This window comes from Scyliorhinus torazame, chromosome 2, assembly GCF_047496885.1.
Source record: "Scyliorhinus torazame isolate Kashiwa2021f chromosome 2, sScyTor2.1, whole genome shotgun sequence".
NCBI lineage: Eukaryota > Metazoa > Chordata > Chondrichthyes > Carcharhiniformes > Scyliorhinidae > Scyliorhinus > Scyliorhinus torazame.
In genome coordinates this window covers 126,569,179-126,588,237 of record NC_092708.1, presented here as the reverse complement: position 1 = coordinate 126,588,237, position 19,059 = coordinate 126,569,179, and the positions used below count along the sequence as shown (strand labels likewise).

The window sequence follows — 19,059 nt, the reverse complement described above, 5'->3', positions numbered from 1 at the left end:
TCACTAGGATTTTTAATTAAGTGTAACTCAATCTAATGATGGAGACATATTTTGTGCCTAATGTTGGGAATATACAGGGTCAATGACAAGGCTAAAGGAGTATGAGAAAAGGAGACATGGCCCATCTCCCTTTTGCTCACTATATATTTTAAGGAAACAGTTGATAAATTCAAAGATCAGTCTTATTTGTCTTCCATTTGTGGCAATCAGCAATTTTGGGAACACTTTGGTTCATTACAATAGCTGTACCAGTCAGCTGAATACCATATCATTCTGTAAATTCCAACAGCCTCAAGCTCAATGTAGATATTAGAAACCCCGAGATTCTGTAGATAAAAGCTGAGTTTATCTTTATTAATTTTCTTGTGTAAATTAGCCAAATGGCTAGTTTCTGAATTCCTGCTGTTCCTCAATGTTAAGTCTATTGTGTTGAGCCTGTGTGTAAAAGATTGACAGCAAGGCTTTTCTACAGCACTGCCAATAATTTAAAGATATGATTAGATCAAAAATAGTACAAAATAACCTTCTTATTTATTTCCAATTGACAGCTTACTATTAGCTGTGTGACCACAGACACACACACATCAATTCCAGTCAGGAAGAACAGCTCTAATTGGTGTGAGAGAATGCGGAGAGGTTTTTATTTGTTGATATTGCAGGCTCTGAGAGACATCACAGGCAGACAATTCATGGATATGAAGACAACTTCTCTTTCTGTGATTTTCCGATTCTGTTTCTTTTCTTCATATCTCTAAACACAAAATGAAGAGTTACCGAATGTCGGTACAGAAATAGGGTCTGCTTACTGAAGTGGCACAATATTTAACAGCTGGCTTTGACATTCCTACACAGTGGAGCTTGCCTGGCGCCATTTTTATTGTTACGTCTGTAAGCTTTCATCCAGATCTAGCCAGCTCTACTGTGATTTCATTGCTGGGATTAACCTCAGGAAGAATTCATTATCACATGACATATTCATTGCACCTACCTCCATTTTGTGCCTTCTTTTCTGGATCATTATTATGAGCATATTAGCTCTTAATCCCCTGTTTACAGGGCACCTGCTAATTTGTTTTGTGTACATTTGCAGTCGTTTTAAATTTAAATTAATCATAAGAGGACAGGTCCTTCTTAAGTGCAAAGTGAAAATAATACCTACCTCATGGTACATGTTTTCAATTGAAAAATAGATTTAAATCAAAATTTATATTTGCAGAAACAGAATGATGGCATCTGTCTTGATTTTATGCTGCTTTCTACAATAAAATACGTACATCAGATAGTAACTGATACTATTCAGTGACATTTTAGTTTGGGATAAGGTGAGATGTAAACACTCCAGAAGATTGAATTCGGTTTGGACTAATAAATGTGAAGGGAATTCAATGTTCCATGTGAACTGGGCATTAGTTAGTGTGCAAAGGAATGTCACCAACTCAATAGTATTCTAATAGGATCACTTTTACATGATAAATGGTGCCATGTACTAGACGGCATATAATTAAAGTCTAAACTTTCACCTCTATGTCAAGTATATACATAACAAGAGGACAAGCCACAGAACAATTTCAATTACACTTTCTATGCGTTTAGAAGGCATGTTTGCTTGTGTGCTTCAGGCAGACAATCATGTTTACTCTTTCAACTCTTAAATGCAAACTCACCCTTGGCGGGTAACTGGCCTATGTCTAGTAAGCAGGTTGATAAGGTTGGAATGTCATGCAGAGAGGAAGCACAGTTTGGCTGCAGTGGACAAAATGAGATTTTGCATGTTAAGCATAAACAGAATGATTATACAGTGTACTGTTTTACATTTGTGGAAACAAACATCTTTGCCTGAAAGTCATACATTGATAAATAGACATGCTGTCTATTTATCTTACAATTTCTGCTAAGTAGATAGCTCCAGTTCTGTACTGGCTTTTCATCCAAAAAGCAGCAGGATTGATCTGACACCATAAAAGTTGTCATAAAAGTTCAAGCTCTTTTACAGCAGGGTGAAAGGAACTCCTCTGTTCTTGTTTACATTTTGGGAGAGTAAATCCAACATGAATCACTTATCAGCAGCACTCCCTACTCAGCAGAAAGACAGTTTCTTAGGAATCAAACCAGACTGCACCTCCCCACCAGAAGTAAATGCAAAAGGGAAGTAAAAAACATGTAGACATCATAAAGATTGATAAACTTTTGAAAATTACAATAATTCTGTCCAGTTCTGACAAGTATTGAGTTATTTGTTTTTATCTATTTTCAGGGAGTTAAAAAAAATAGCATTGTTGAGCACAAGGCTATTTTTAAATATTCAAATAAACTATTTCTTTCAACTACTGTTGTCTCTTGAGTTTCTTTTTAAATCAGATTTTCCCTTTGATGCGATTTGTTTTGTTTTAGAATGGAATCGAATATACAGAGACAAAAATATAACAAATGAAAATGCCAGCTTCCCAGTTAAAAGGCCTGCGCTCACAGTTTAATTACCACAGGTCGCAAAAGATCACCACAACATCGCATTAAGTGATGGTAATGTCACTTAAACAATCCTGCTTAAATTGTAAAGCCTTTAATCAGGTTACCTTAACTTTCAGTTAATAGCTGCATCCAAGGCCACACACAGTGGACAGAAGCAGTGGAAGTGCATCAATCTGATTAGTAAATATATAAATATGTGAACAAACAGATATATTATATGCTTTTATTTATGATAGTCATATGTTTTTGAGTGAGAAGCGGTATTCATTTTGAAGTTTAGAATTTATTTTGTTTTTCCTTCTGTCCAACAAAACCACATGGTAAAGGCTTCAATTTTTAACATCAAAGAGCCAGTGATAATTTATTAATCAAAATATAAGGTATAACTTCATTTTTGAGTTCTCTATATGGGCTTGTAATGCTTAGGAAGAGCCTAAATTGTACATTTGAGGATAAGTCACTGAGTACTGTGCTGAGGTAGGAAATGTCCTTCTTTTTCTGTTAATGTAAATATGTTCACGATTTTCAGTTGCTCGTGTTACCTGGACTAAATATCCTATTGAAATGTAAAATCCTATCAAATCACTGACAGTTGGTAATGAAAAATCAGAAAATGCTGACAACAGCCAGCAAGTCGAAGAGTGTCTGAAGGGGAACTAATGTTAATTTTTTGGATTTGACTTTACATCAGAATAGAAATGTTAGTCCACCTTTCTCCGTTTTGATTCCAGACTTTCTGCATTTGGAATTTGTAGTTTGTGCTGAATAATGTGTAAAGGCGTTGTTTCAATGCTCTTTGCAAGATGCTAGTTAAAGAAGGATAGCTATTGAGCTTATTTTAGGTGTTCACATAGTGTAGAATAGGAAGGGGAATTTTAAAATGAGATCCGTCTATGTATTCATTTATAAATAAATATAATTATGATCGTTGTAGTAGAATATTGTGTAGAACTAAAAGTGGTAATGTACTCAAAATAAATGATATTTGTGACAAATGAGTTGTTCTATTTATGACATTCATTAAAAAAAAAGAATAACAAGGAGGAGGTCTGGATATTTATGATAGCCCACGTCGTGCTAGCTGAAAGGCACATATGTATTACAAGAACAAGCCATTGCCAGATTTGGGGAATATGACTCTGGCAAGGTGCCAAAGGGAAAAGGATAAATCTAGACGGGGCACATCATATAGAACCTGTCAATTGAGTGCACATTTGAGTTAGTCTGGTCTGCGATCAATATAGTTGTATGTGTAACTGGTTCACTAATTAGGCCACTTCAGTTGAACCAATGCCAGGTAAACAAATGGCAAAACATAATAGTGCTATGAATGCAGATGATGAAAGAAAACACATTTGGTGATGACGCTTTATGACCTGTGTGCTCGCACAGCTCTTGCCGAATAGCTTGCAGGTATTGGGGTGACCATTTCAGCTTCAAACTTGATGGTGCACCACTGATTCGTAGCTGCATGGTCCTTCTTCAATTTTTCTAGTAAATTAAAAGCCTTCAATCCTTGGATGTCCTTCAGGAATGTATTTCATTGGTTTCCTTTACATAACAGAACAGAAGTATGTACATTCTTTAAGCCATGCGAGTAGGACTGAGAATAGAAAAGTGATTCGTCTGGAATCACAGAGCTGGATAATAGCTAATATTAAAGGTAGAAAAGTGCGATATTGCTTTAAACTGGATTTATTTCCCCCCACCCCCCAAATAAATGCTGCTTGTCTGGATGCAACTGGTGGGTAGAGATATGTGTAGAATTGATCACGGGCCTAAGTTATATTTGAGTGAGTATAGTAATTGCTTTTTTCTAAATATGGTTATTAGAATAATTTTTTACCTATGACAAAACAATGTTAACCAGGTTATGTGTAGATTCTTAATGTGATCAAATGGAGTTCTAGGCAGGAGAATTGAATGTGGTTCATTTAGCAGTTCAAAGCATAACCATTTAAAGCCCTGGTAATTAAATATGATTATATGGTAATTAAATTAATGAATTAATTAAGTTTTACTTAGTCAGTATTTATTCAGGCATTTACAGAGACACTTATTTTCTGAATCCACTGTGTAGACTGGAACACTGATTTGGTTGACAGGATATTGCAGGCATAAGAGCTAAAACATATTTCAAGTGAAGGCAATTTATTTGGTCTTTGCCTCTAAGGCTGGGCTGGATTAGTGAGAAGTGTTTTGCCTACATTAACCTATGTTGACTACTGTAATTAAATATTATCTAAGTAGATGAAGGAAAAAGGATCAGAGGATAAGTTGATAGAATGAAATGAAGTAAGGAGGGCTGACACTTGTGTGGAGCGTAAATACGGACAGAGACTGTTGGGCTGAAAATTCTATGTACTTAGAATTGCTTTCAAGAAGTCAATACAAGCTGTATGATTCCCTCATGCAGGTTCACAACCCCAATATTTATTTGTTACAAGTACGAATATCAGATTGTGACGAGACGTAAGGGGCAATCTCCATATAAATTATTCTTAAGAAAGAGTTCCAAGTATATTTTACAGCAAAGCACTTAGAAAACAGTAGCAGGACGGACAGAGTCAGCATGGATTTATGAAGGGGAAATTATGCTTGACAAATCTATTGGAATTCTTCGAGGATGTAACTAGTAGAGTTGATGAGGGGGAGCCAGTGGATGTGGTTTATTTGGATTTTCAAAAGGCTTTTGACAAAGCCGCACATAAGAGATTAATGTGTAAAATTAAAATGCATGGGATTAGGGGTAGTGTATTGCGATGGAAAGAAAACTGGTGGGCAGACAGAAAACAAAGAGTAGGAAGTAATGGGTCTTTTTCCAAATGACAGACAGTGACCACTGGGGCATCGCAGGTATCAGTGCTGGGACCCTAGCTAATCACAATATATATTAATGATTTAGATGAGGGAACAAAATGTAAAGGGCGCAATTTAACAAAAGAGTTGCGTTTTGGGCGGGTTTGCAGGGTTGTACCCGGCCCTTTTTTTTTTGACCTCGGTGACGAAGGCCCCACCGAGGCCGCACTCAGTTGCATTTCCTGCAATGAGCAGACGCGACACCTGGACCCCCCAACACCCCAACCTGCCTGTTGAGGGACCTTCGAGCCCTCCCGCACTGTACCTCATATGAGCAGGCACCCCCAGGCCCGATCCCCAGCATGGACAAAATGCCACCTGTGCACTTTGCACTGCCAGCCTGGCACCCTGGAAGTGCCCCTGCCAGACTGGCAGTGCACCTGGACACACTGACAGTGCCAGGCTGTCACCCAGGTGGCATTGCCAGGGTGCCAGCTGGCAGTGCCACAGTGCCCAGGTGGCATCAACAGTGCCAGGATGCCACTATGCCCAGAGGCCAACCACCCAGGGGGCTCCAAATGCCTGGGAGACTCCCCAAAGTGCCGTTCCATCTGGTCCCCGTTTGTGGAGACCATTGCTAAATGATGTCCAGCTGGGGTCTCCTTGTCGAGGCCGATCGATCCCGGGGGCTGGTTAGTTCTGGTGTAGGCATGGTTAAGTGAGCAATTAAGCTCACTTAGCTATGCAAGACAATTGGCAGGATCCAGATCGTGACATCTCGCAATATCTCATTAGATCTTGAGGGGCATAATGACAGTCTGGAATCCCGGAAGAGGCCTCTCGCGGGATTTACCGGCTGCATTCTATCCTGATTCCAGTGGGCGTGGCCGGAAAATCGCACCCAATATCCCCAAATTTGCAGATGACACAGAGTTGGGTTGGAGAGTGAGCTGTGAGCAGAATGCAAAGATATTTCAGTGTTATTTGGACAATTTGAATCAGTCAGCAAATGAAAGGCAGATCCAGTATAAATTGGATAAATGCGCAGTTATTCACTTTGGTTGCAAAAGGCAGACTAATATCTAAATGGCCATAAATTGGGAGAGGGAAGTGTGCAGCGGGACCTGTGTGTCCTTGTGCACCAGTCGCTGAAGGTAAGCATGCAGGTGCAGCAGGTGGTAAAGAAGGCAAATGGTATGTTGGCCTTTATAGTGAGAGAATTTGAATACAGGAGCAGGAATGTCTTGCTGCAATTATGGCCTTGGTGAGGCCACATCTGGAATATTGTGTGCAGTTTTGGTCTTCGTATCCGAAGAAGGATGATCTTGCTCTAAAGGGAGTGCAGCAAAGGTTTACCAGACTGAATTCTGGGATGGCAGGACGGATATGTAAGGAGAGATTATTAGAATTATGTTCACTGTAGGTCAGAAGAATGAGGGAGAATCCCATGGAAACCTATAAAATTCCCACAGGACTAGACAGTGTAGATACAAGAAATATTTTCCGATTGTGGGGTGTCCAGAACCAGGGGTCACAGTCTGAGGATGTGGGCAGACTATTTTAGATATTTTTTCACCCAGAGTGTAGTGAGCCTGTGGAATTCATTATCACAGGAAATAGTTGAGGCCAAAACATTGTGGGCGGTATTCTCCATCCCGGGATGCATATCCCGATGGGACAGAGAATCGGGTGTCGGGGGGGGATCAGGACCGGCGCCGGGCACTGATCTGAATGCGATGCTTCGACCCCCGCTGGTATCATGTGCGAGGCTCATCATGCATGCTGGAGGGGGGATGTAAATAAATGCAAATGAGATTAATGTGCAATTTGCATCTATTTAGCCGGCCCTGTACCCTATGCTCCGACCTCCCATGATTCTCCAGTCCCCCCGGCCGGAATCACGTGGGCGCGGATCACTTGTGGTGCGACCAGAGTGGCCCTGTCATGGTGGACCTCGCACTAACCCAAGGGGGCCCACTTGGCCCACCACGAGGTCCACCACACCAGCGTCACATTGGTAGCGACCATCCATGGTCCACCCGCCCCAGCCAACAATGCACTGCTTACTCACGCCTCCTCTACCAGGTACACCCCCCCATGCCCCCCTCTCCTGAGACCCCTGTGATAGGGAGACCCCTAAGCTAGGGGGAGCCCTGTGCTGGGGAACAACTCCGAGGGACCACATCAAAGAGAAGTGAGTACATTCCAACCACTAAGTGCATTCCAATCATGCAAGCATGTGATTTCACTGCACTTACCTCTCTTTGATGTGGTCAAGTTTGCAAACATTTGGGTTTCACCACTTAGACCACTGAATCGAGAAGGGAGATGAATGAACCAAAGCTGCAGATTGTTTATAAAAGCTGTTAATCACAGACTACTACCAGAAAGCTATGAATGGCTTGCAGCTAATGGGTCTGTGGGAACCAGTCGCTACCACAGCTGCTCTCCTTCCAGGAATGGACACATGAAGCTTCAAGCTAAGTGTTCCAGCTGTAATTCTTTTCACTGCCCCTATCTGGACTGTCTCTAGCTTCAAGGCAGGAGTCTCATTTCTGGAGGGGGGTGGTTTGTATGGGTGGATGTGGTCTGTGAGGGAAGGGGTCCCTGAGGGTCTCCCTCTCACAGGGATCCCTGAAGGGCCCCTTCTTTCAGCTGTCCTCGTATTCCAAACCATGAATAAATTTGCATGCCGTGGAACACTGAATTGCTTACTGGTTTGCACTCCCAGGGGGAACTGGTTGCGGTTCAGCTCCGATGGGAGAATCTCTCAAACTGAAAATGTATGCTTTCAAGAAGCAATTAAGTATAGCACTTGGGATGAAGGGGATCATAGGGTATGGGGCGAAAGTGGGATTAGGCTATTGAGTTGGATGATCAGCCATGATCTTAATGAATGGCTGAGCAGGCTTGAAGGGCTGAATGGCCTCCTCCTGCTCCTGTTTTCTCTGTTTTTATGTTCACACTAATACAATCTCATTCACTCCACAAAGAAAGAAGCTGCCAGCTGCAAAAGGAACGTTAGTCAGTGACTGAGGGTGCGCAGGCAGCACCAGTCACAGGTGCAATGGTATCTACAAAACAAACTTCTAATTATGTACCATACAAATAAAGCGTCAACTAACTCTAGCTAACATTTGTGGCGGTACAATAATTAGAAATGATACACAGAATGGGGTATCCTTTACCATAATCTGCTTGAAAAAACTGCTTCTACATGCTTTTAGTCATGTGATACTGTATACTGGCAGCTCCTAGATCACTACCATCTTTATTACTTTTCCATCTACCTCACGCTGCCTCTATCCTGCTCAGTCTGTCACATAACATTAAAAACCATATATTACATCAAATAATAAATGTCCGCCAGTGACTTTAAGGCAGTAATTCAATCTTGGGGTTCATCTGACATTCATAAACTGTTCAAGCTTAGCTTACTGTCAGCCATTTATTATCCCATACGTATTAGATACTGCACCATCTTACATTTACTTTACTAGGTACCTACTTCATAATCTCTGTGTGCTACAAAGAAATGAAGAAACATACTTTAATTAACTGAGAATCTCTAGCATTGCTGTTGATTTATAATTTGGAATATTACTGATATCAAGCCCTTTGAATTTGATGAACAACTTACATGAATTAGGTAAGACCTTCCCTTCCTGCTAAAATTGATGAAGCTGGCCTCTTTATGCAAAATCTTATTTGTAGTTTTTGGCTTTAATTTATCCGTCAGTTCATTAACACTTTACACCCACACAATCCTCCAAGGGAGGGAGAATTTTCCAATATGCAGGCAATTCCATGAACTTTGTTGATGCGATTTCTTAGTGTGCTATAAATATGTCTACTGAAGTGAGTTAGAAATCCCCTAATTTCTGGACAGTTTCATCTCTTCTTCCCATAACTGACCAAGTTGAAACTTGCAAAATTCACACTCCAGGAGACTCAGTTAGAACTATCAACTGACACTGGTCTCCAAGTTGCATGTCCAGCACTGTTGCTTCAATATATGAAATAAACATATTCAAACTTCTAAACTCTCTGTTGTAAAAATACATAAAATATATAAAATATTAAGATTTAATTGGAGATAATACACCACCAGATAAATCTTGTTGATTGATCATGGCACAAAATTAAATCCTGCACAGAGAGATGGGGTGGAGGTGGGGGGTAAGCTCTGTGGTGCAGTTCAAACCCAGTATCATAAATCTTTGCTGTCTTGATCCTGCTTACATTGGATCTGAACACACAAGAGTAACTGGCCACAAAAACACCAACATTGAGAATGTAATGGATGTAAACGACAGCCAATCCCAGTGCCAAACTGCCAGACAGAAGAAATTGCAGATATTATTATTTAAAAAAATACAAGAATAAAAGGTAAGAATATCTCTGTATGCATTTACTCTTTTTCAGCATTAGTTATCTTTTTCACAAACACAATAGTCTCTATAAATGTATTCACTTGCTTTCTAATCTGGATTCTAAGATAATAAACAGGAAACTAGTATCATGATGCCTAGGTGTGCTTGTATAAGTAAGTCGTAGAAAAACAGAGGGATTGGAATAATAGCTGCTTAAGGAGTGCATTATCAGAAAAAAACCGATATAAGAGTACCTGCTAACAGAAGCATCAGGCCAAATCAGCAGCAATGCATGATGATAATTATCTGTGTTAACGGACTAACCTACCTCTGCTATTTCAAATCAATGCACAGCTAAATGTCATTATTAAACACTTCAATACTTCATGAGATGCATTTGGCCTATTAAATTAGCAGAAAAAAATAGTACTCTAGTTGTTTATGATATATGTGGGCAGCACGGTAGCATAGTGGTTAGCACAATTGCTTCACAGCTCCAGGGTTCTAGGTTCGATTCCTGGCTGGGTCACTGTCTGTGCGGAGTCTGCACATCCTCCCCCTGTCTCTGTGGGTTTCCGCCAGGTGGCTCCGGTTTCCTCCCACAGTCCAAAGATGTGCTGGTTAGGTGGATTGACAATGCAAAATTGCCCTTAGTGTCCAAAAAATGTTAAGTGGGGGCTACTGGGTTACGGGGAGGGTAGATACGTGGGTTCCAGTAGGGTGCTCTTTGTAGGGGCCGGTGCAGACTCGATGGGACGAATGGCCTCCTTCTGCAGTGTAAATTCTATGTTAGCCTGATACTCTTCATGCTTGAAAATTGTATTTATGTTAATGATACAACAACCACCCCCTTCAATGTTTCCAAAATACTTAAATATTTTAACATCTCTTACAGCAACATTTCTCTTCCAATAATAAATTCCTTCATTTAGGAAAATACAAACTCTAGCCATTCAATAATTACTTTGCAGGTGTATTCAGTGCTCTTTCATTTTGTAACCACTTTCGACCTATGCCACACACAGAATTCTTTTTAACCTTCAGGTAATTAACTTTGTTCTCCCAGGAAGATAACAAATATATCTGAACAAAAGTGTTTCTTGATGGGAAATATAGGCGTTTCCCTCTACGTGTTAAAGAATAGGGATTAAAGAAGTTCCTTATTTTAACTGTTGTTTCTGCTAGTCCATATTCTTCCGATCATTAGATTACCAATCCAGAATTGGGAAAGGTAATTGGGAAAGGTAACATAACATTGTTTTCAATGTGATGCTAGATAAAGCAGTAATACCTACTTTAGGATTTGTACCTTTGATATATGAGGTTTTTAACTGCAGACTAATTATTGGGGTGGCTGATGCTGTTGACTTAAGCTGTGGTCTCCATTTCAAAAAGGTGGCTTTGCCTGCGAGCCCGGTAAGATCATTCTAAAATGGGTAGAGCAGCTTTAATGCTAAACTGATGCTGATGAGCCCCCTGCTGCTTACCTTCAAGCAGTGCACTACTAAAAGAACAGTGCTTCCAGTGTCACTGGAACTGTTTTCTCTTCTCCATTAGCCCCAATCACTTAGAAATGTTGCTATTTACTTTGAAGATTTCACATTCTTTCCACAGCGCTGTTATACACCATCTTTTTTTGAGTAACATAAGATAGATTTTCATATTACGGGCAGAGGAACATTCTCCTTTGCTCTCTGGTAATATTGTACTTGTTATCCCACAGGTTACAGTAGTCCTATTGTTTATGCGTGTAATGCTGACGTTTAAGTGAAATTTTAGGCAGCCCATTTAGGAGTGTTTCTTTTATTTACATCAGCAAAAAAATAACTGACAGGCAGACATGCCTCATCAGGTAAAGCTTTATGGAACTCTGCCTTTGAATCTGTGTGGTCATATATTAGCATACTTTAGTGTCAGGTAAAGATTAATAATGCCTGATTGTAAAGTTCAGGTAATAAATAGTGGTTTTAAACTGCTGGGGTTTGAACTCTTTGAAGTAGTGAGATGCACTTCTTTTGACCCAGGTCTGATGGAAAATTTCCCTGTCAACATTACCCAACCATCCAAACATAAAGTTATGTTAACCGTCAATATTATTTTTTTTAACAATGTATTTAAAACAGAAAGATATTTCATGGTTAAGACTAAACTACAGATTAATGGCACATTTGAATCATTGATCATCTTCAGTGCCACGGGAATATATAATTATTTCCAATTATGACTTATTTTCAAAAGATTTCTTTCTTTGAATATGTTCTTTGCAAAAGATTGTCAGATTAATGAAGAATTATGATGAAATAACAAAATCATGGAACCTATATTTCTGTTGAAATTACCAGCTGGATAAATAAGGATGTTAACCCGGCCTATTCACAACTGGTTGGAATGACCCATTTATTGAAACTTATTGCTGACAGGTGGGTGTTTTATACCTGGCACGTTTTCCTCTGGTGTTAAAGGTGAACGCACACAATTGAGCCAGATAGTTCTTTAAAGGCCAAAATCGTATCCCTGATGGCAGGGCAAGCAGCAATTCTGTTCCTACTAGAATAAGGCTATTACCAGTTTCTTCTATTTTATGCTTGGAGTGATGAAAGCTTACTTTGCGGAGGCTCTAAGAACACTTTGTGACTTAAAGCAGAAAATCTGAAGAAGGCTAATTAATGTGTAATGACTCGAATTGATACAAAATGGCAACAGGAACATTGAGGATTGAAGTCATTGAGCAGGATCTTCTGGTCCCATTTCCACCCCCCCGCACCCCTCCACCCCCCCCCCCCCCCCCACCCCCCAACCCTCCCATCCCCCGCTCTTCCCGGGGACCGGAAATTCCCGCCTGAGGTCAAAGGACCCTTTGATGGTTCGTTAAATTATCCGTCCCAACCGTAACGATTCCTGTTGCAGTTGAGATCAGAAAATTTTGCTCCATTGAGTGGAAAATTGCAGGCAAATAAATCCGTTACTACTCAGCCTCACTGGGAGGTTAGCTTGTCAGCTGTTTGAAATCAGACGTTGTATTGTCTCTAATATGATAATAAAATGATTATCCGGACTACAAAGAAAAGTATATTGTTATCCATTCATTTCTTTGCTACCATTTTCTAATTAGAATTTGGCCACAAAAGTTGGTGAAGTTAGGGAATACATAATGAATGGTACATAATTCCAAGAAGTGTATTGGAACCTAGGGATCTTGAGTGCCTGTTCTGAGATCTCTAAACATAAGAACATAAGAACTAGGAGCAGGAGTAGGCCATCTGGCCCCTCGAGCCTGCTCCGCCGTTCAGTGAGATCATGGCTGATCTTTTGTGGACTCAGCTCCACTTTCCGGCCCGAACACCATAACCCTTAATCCCTTTATTCTTCAAAAAACTATCTATCTTTATCTTAAAAACATTTAATGAAGGAGCCTCTACTGCTTCACTGGGCAAGGAATTCCATAGATTCACAACCCTTTGGGTGAAGAAGTTCCTCCTAAACTCAGTCCTAAATCTACTTCCCCTTATTTTGAGGCTATGCCCCCTAGTTCTGCTTTCACCTGCCAGTGGAAACAACATGCCCGGTTCTATCCTATCTATTCCCTTCATAATTTTATATGTTTCTATAAGATCCCCCCTCATCCTTTTAAATTCCAACAAGTACAGTCCCAGTCTACTCAACCTCTCCTCGTAATCCAACCCCTTCAGCTCTGGGATTAACCTCATGATCTCCTCTGCACACCCTCCAGTGCCAGTACGTCCTTTCTCAAGTAAGGAGACCAAAACTGAACACAATACTCCAGGTGTGGCCTCACTAACACCTTATACAATTTCAGCATAACCTCCCTAGTCTTAAACTCCATCCCTCTAGCAATGAAGGACAAAATTCCATTTGCCTTCTTAATCATCTGTAAACCAACTTTTTGCGACTCATGCACTAGCACACCCAGGTCTCTCTGCACAGCAGCATCTTTTAATATATTATCATTTAAATAATAATCCCTTTTGCTGTTATTCCTACCAAAATAGATATCCTCACATTTGTCAACATTGTATCCCATCTGCCAGCTGCCAGACCCTAGCCCATTCACTTCGCCTATCCAAATCCCTCTGCAGACTTCCAGTATCCTCTGCACTTTTTGCTTTACCACTCATCTTAGAGTCATCTGCAAACTTGGACACATTGCCCTTGGTCCCCAACTCCAAATCATCTATGTAAATTGTGAACAATTGTGGGCCCAACACTGATCCCTGAGGGACACCACTAGCTACTGATTGCCAACCAAAGAAACACCCATTAATCCCCACTCTTTGCTTTCTATTAATTAACCAATCCTCTATCCATGCTACTACTTTACCGTTAATGCCATGCGTCTTTATCTTATGCAGTAACCTTTTGTGTGGCACCTTGTCAAAGGCTTACTGGAAATCCAGATATACCACATCCATTGTCTCCCCGTTATCTACTGCACTGGTAATGTCCTCAAAAAATTCCACTAAATTACTTAGGCACCACCTGCCCTTTATGAACCCATGCTGCGTCTGCCCAATGGGACAATTTCCCCCGCTATTTCTTCCTTGACGATAGATTCCAGCATCTTCCCTACTACCGAAGTTAAGCTCACTGGCTTATAATTACCCGCTTTCTGCCTACCTCCTTTTTTAAACAGTGGCGTCACGTTTGCTAATTCCCAATCCGCCGGAACCACCCCAGAGTCTAGTGAATTTTGGTAAATTAACACTAGAGCATTTGCAATTTCCCTAGCCATCTCTTTTAGCACTCTGGGATGCATTCCATCAGGGCCAGGAGACTTGTCTACCTTTAGCCCCATTAGCTTGCCCATCACTACCTCATTAGTGATAACAATCCTCTCAAGGCCCTCACCTGTCATAGCCTCATTTCCATCAGTCGCTGGCATGTTATTTGTGTCTTCCACTGTGAAGACAGACCCAAAAAACCTGTTCAGTTCCTCAGCCATTTCCTCATTTCCCATTATTGAATCTCCCTTCTCATCCTCTAGAGAACCAATATTTACCTTAGCCACTCTTTTGTTTTATATATTTGTAGGAACTTTTACTATCTGTTTTTATATTCTGAGCAAGTTTACTCTCATAATCTATCGTACTCTTCTTTATAGCTTTTTTAGTAGCTTTCTGTTGCCCCCTAAAGATTTCCCAGTCCTCTAGTCTCCCACTAATCTTTGCTACTTTGTATGCTTTTTCCTTCAATTTGATACTCTCCCTTATTTCCTTAGATATCCACGGTCGATTTTCCCTCTTTCTACTGTCCTTCCTTTTTGTTGGTATAAACCTTTGCTGAGCACTGTGAAAAATCACTTGGAAGGTTCTCCACTGTTCCTCAACTGTTTCACCATAAAGTCTTTGCTCCCAGTCTACCTTAGCTAGTTCTTCTCTCATCCCATTGTAATCTCCTTTGTTTCAGCACAAAACACTAGTGTTTGATTTTATCTTCTCACTCGCCATCTGTATTTTAAATTCCACCATATTGTGATCGCTCCTTCCGAGAGGATCCCTAACTATGAGATCATTAATCAATCCTGTCTCATTACACAGGACCATATCTAGGACCGCTTGTTCCCTCGTAGGTTCCATTACACACTGTTCTAGGAAACTATCGCGGATACATTCTATAAACTCCTCCTCAAGGCTGCCTTGACCGACCTGGTTAAACCAATTGACATGTAGATTAAAATCCCCCATGATAACTGCTGTACCATTTCTACATAAAGATAGCAGGGCAGCTAGATGAAGTGGTTAAAAGCCGTAATGGATTATTTTCTTTATTATCTGAGACCAATGCCGGGATTCTCCTTTCTGGGGACTAAGTCCCCACGCTGGCGGGAAAACCAGCACCAACCACTCTGGCGTCAACAGCCCCCGAACATGAGGAATTCTCTGAATGTTCGGGGGCTAGGTGGACGTCGGAGGGGTTGGCGCCGCTTCAGCAGGCGGCGAAGGGCCGGTGCAAGTTCACACATGCGCGGAATGGCCGGCGTGATCTCGCGCAGGCGCAGACCAGTCAGTGTATTTCCACGCATGCACAGACCGGCCAGCGTATTTCCATGCATGCACAGACCGGCCAGCGTATTTCCACGCATGCACAGACCGGCCAGCGTATTTCCGTGCTGCACGGAGGATTCTCTTCTCTGCGTCTTATCTCCGGGCAATATAGTGGAGCCCTACAGGGGCCCGGCGCGGAGGAAAGAAATCCCCCCACGGAACAAGCCCGCCCACAGATCGGTAGGCCCCGATTGTGGGCCAGGCCACCGTGGGCCCCCCCCAGGGTTGGATCTCCCCACGCCCACCCGAGGACCGCCCCCGCACACTTACCTGCCAGGTCCCGCCATGCGTGAGGTGAATAATTCACGCCGGCGGGACTGGCCGAAACTGGACGGCCGCTTGGCCCGATCGGGGCCCTGAGAATCGCCGGGGGGCGAGGGGGGTTTGCTGTCAACGCCGCCCGACCGGCGTGGCAGGACTCTTGCCGCTGCCCAAAAAACGGCGCCGGAGAATAGGGCAGCTGGCGTCGGGGTGACGGATCAGGATGTGTACCTCCCCCCGGGAATTCTTCGACACGGCGGGGAGGGGGTCGGAGAATCCCGGCCCTAGAGTATAAGAGCTGGAGTCTGAGAACCAAATAAAACGCTAGTTAGACCTCAGTTAGAGTATTGCTTACAGTTCTGGGGCGAAATTCTCCCCCAACGGCGCGATGTCCGCCGACTGGCGCCAAAAACGGCGCCAATCAGACGGGCATCACGCCGGCCCAAAGGTGCGGAATGCTCCGCATCTTTGGGGGCCGAGCCCCAACATTGAGGGGCTAGGCCGGCGCCGGAGGGATTTCCGCCCCGCCAACTGGCGGAAACGGCGTTTGTTGCCCCGCCAGCTGGCGCGGAAATGCGGCGCATGCGCGGGAGCGTCAGCGGCCGCAGACAGTTTCCCGGCGCATGCGCGGGAGCATCAGCGGCCCCTGACAGCTTCCCGCGCATGCGCAGTGGGGAGAGTCACTTCCGCCTCCGCCATGGTGGAGGCCGTGGCGGAGGCGGAAGGGAAAGAGTGCCCCCACGGCACAGGCCCGCCCGCGGATCGGAGGGCCCCGATCGCGGGCCAGGCCACCGAGGGGGTACCCCCCGGGGTCAGATCGCCCCGCGCCCCCCCCAGGACCCGGAGCCCGCCCACGCCGCCTGGTCCCGCCGGTTAATACCAGGTTTAATTTACGCCGGCGGGACAGGCAATTTCTGGGCGGGACTTCGGCCCATTTGGGCCGGAGAATTGAGCGGGGGGTCCCGCCAACCGGCGCGGTGCGATACCCGCCCCCGCCCAATCTCCGGTACCGGAGACTTCGGCGGGAGCGGGATTCACGGCGGCCAACGGCCATTCTCCGACCCGGCGGGGGGTCAGAGAATGACCCCCCTGGTTACCAAATTACAGGAAGAATGTGATTGGGTCGAGGAGATTGCCATGAATATTGCCAGAATGGAGAATTTTAGCTGCGAGACAAGATTGTATATGCTGGGTCTGTTTTCTTTTGAACACAAGGAAACTGATGGGAGATTTAATTGAGATGTACAAAATTATGAAGGGCCTCAAAGGGTGGATGGAAAGGACCTATTTTCCTTAGCAGAGAGATCAATAACCAGAGGGCATAGATTTAAAGTAACTGGCAGAAGGATCCCCAATTACACAGATGCCAGTGTCCATCCAATTTGATTCACTCCATCTGAAATCAGGAAATGGCTGAAGACACTGGATAATGCAAATAAACTGACAACATTCTGGCAGTAGTACTGTGCATCTAGACAAAGCTGTTCGAGTACAGTTAAAACACTGACACCTACCCAGCAATGTGGAAAATTGTCCAGGGATGTCCTGCCCACAAATAGAAGGACAAATCCAACCATGTCAATTACTGCCCCATCAGACCACTCTCAATCATCAGCAAAGTGATGGAAAGGGTCTTTGACAGCAGCACTTACACAGCAATAACCTACTCACGGGCATTCAGTTTGGGTTTCGCCAAGGCCACTCAATTCCTGACCTCATTGCAGCCTTAGTCTAAACCTGAACAAAAAAGCTGAACTCAAGCGGTGAGGTGAGAGTGACTGCCCTTGACATCAAGGCGGAATTTGACCAAATGTGGCATCATGGACTTTAGCAAAACTGGGAACTTGTGGGTTCTTCAATGATTAGAGTGATACCTAGCACAAAGGAAGATGTTTGTGGTCGTTGGAGGTCAACATCTTAGTCCCAGGATTTCACTGCAGGAATTCCTCAGGATAGTGTCCTAGGTCCAATCATCTTCAGCTACTTCATGAATGATCTTCACTCCATCATAAGATCAGAAGTGGGGATGTTTGCTGATGACTGCACAATGCTCAGCAACATTCGATAGTCCTCAGATACTGAAGCAGTCTGTGCCCATTTGCAGCAAGATCTGGAACAACATTGAGACTTGTGGCTGATAAGTGGCAAGTAACATTCGCACCACAAATTATCAGGCAGTGATCATCTCCAACAAGACAGGATCTAACCTTCTCTCCTTGACATTCAATGCCATTGCTAATTACCATCACTGAATCCTCCACTGTCAACATCCTGGGGACAACTATTGACCAAGAAACCCAACTAGACCAGTTATATAAGTACTTTGGCTATAAGAGCAGGTTAGAGGCAGAGAAATCTGTAGCAAGTAACTCACCACCTGACTCCTCAAAGCCTGACCACCATCTTCAAAGCAAAAGTTAAGAGGGTGATTGAATACTTTCCCTGTGCCTAGATGAAATCGGCTTCTACAACACTCAAGAAGCTCAACATACAGTGGCAGCAGAGTGTGCCATCTACAAGATGCACTGCAGCAACTCACAAAGGCTCTTTCAATAGCACCTTCCAAAACCACAACTTATACCATCTAGAAGGACAACACCAGCTGACACAAGGGAAGACCACCATTTGCAAGTTCCCCTCCAAGCTACACACCAACCTGACTTGGAAGCATGTCGCCGTTCCTTCACTGTTGCTAGTCAAAATTAGGGAACTCCCCCCTCAACAGATAAAGGTAAAGTCGCCATCATCCCAATTGACCATAGGCTACTTTCCCCTTTGAGGGGGAGAGAGCTGACTAGTGGTGATTTAACCTGAGGATCATCACACCTCAGGCGAGGGGCAAGATGAGAAGGTGGGGCCTTCATGAATAACCTCAGCCACTACAGGAATTGAACCCACGCTGTTGGCCTAGCTTTATAATAATAATAATAATCTTTATTGTCACAAGTAGGCTCACATTAACACTGCAAAGAAGTTATTGTGAAAAGCCCCCAGTCATCACATTCCGGCGCCTGTTTGATACACTGAGGGAGAATTCAGAATGTCCAATTCACCTAACAAGCACGTCTTTGGGGACTTGTGGGAGGAAACCGGAG

The 19,059-nt window shown here is 43.1% G+C and overlaps 2 long non-coding RNA genes across 2 annotated transcripts in view; one reads left to right on the top strand and one right to left on the bottom strand.

The window, feature by feature from the left end:
• Positions 1 to 619: 619 nt before the first annotated feature.
• On the bottom strand, positions 620 to 11,380 carry LOC140391789 (uncharacterized). Its single transcript, XR_011935185.1, has 3 exons — positions 11,129 to 11,380; positions 1,665 to 1,743; positions 620 to 751 (listed from the first exon to the last, which is right to left on the bottom strand). It is a non-coding gene; the product is annotated as an uncharacterized lncRNA (long non-coding RNA).
• The window catches only part of LOC140391791 (uncharacterized), a 44,750-nt gene continuing 35,247 nt past the window's right edge, over positions 9,557 to 19,059 (top strand). The window contains exon 1 of the long non-coding RNA XR_011935187.1: positions 9,557 to 9,657. This is a non-coding gene — a long non-coding RNA (uncharacterized lncRNA). The remainder of the gene's footprint in view (positions 9,658 to 19,059) is intronic.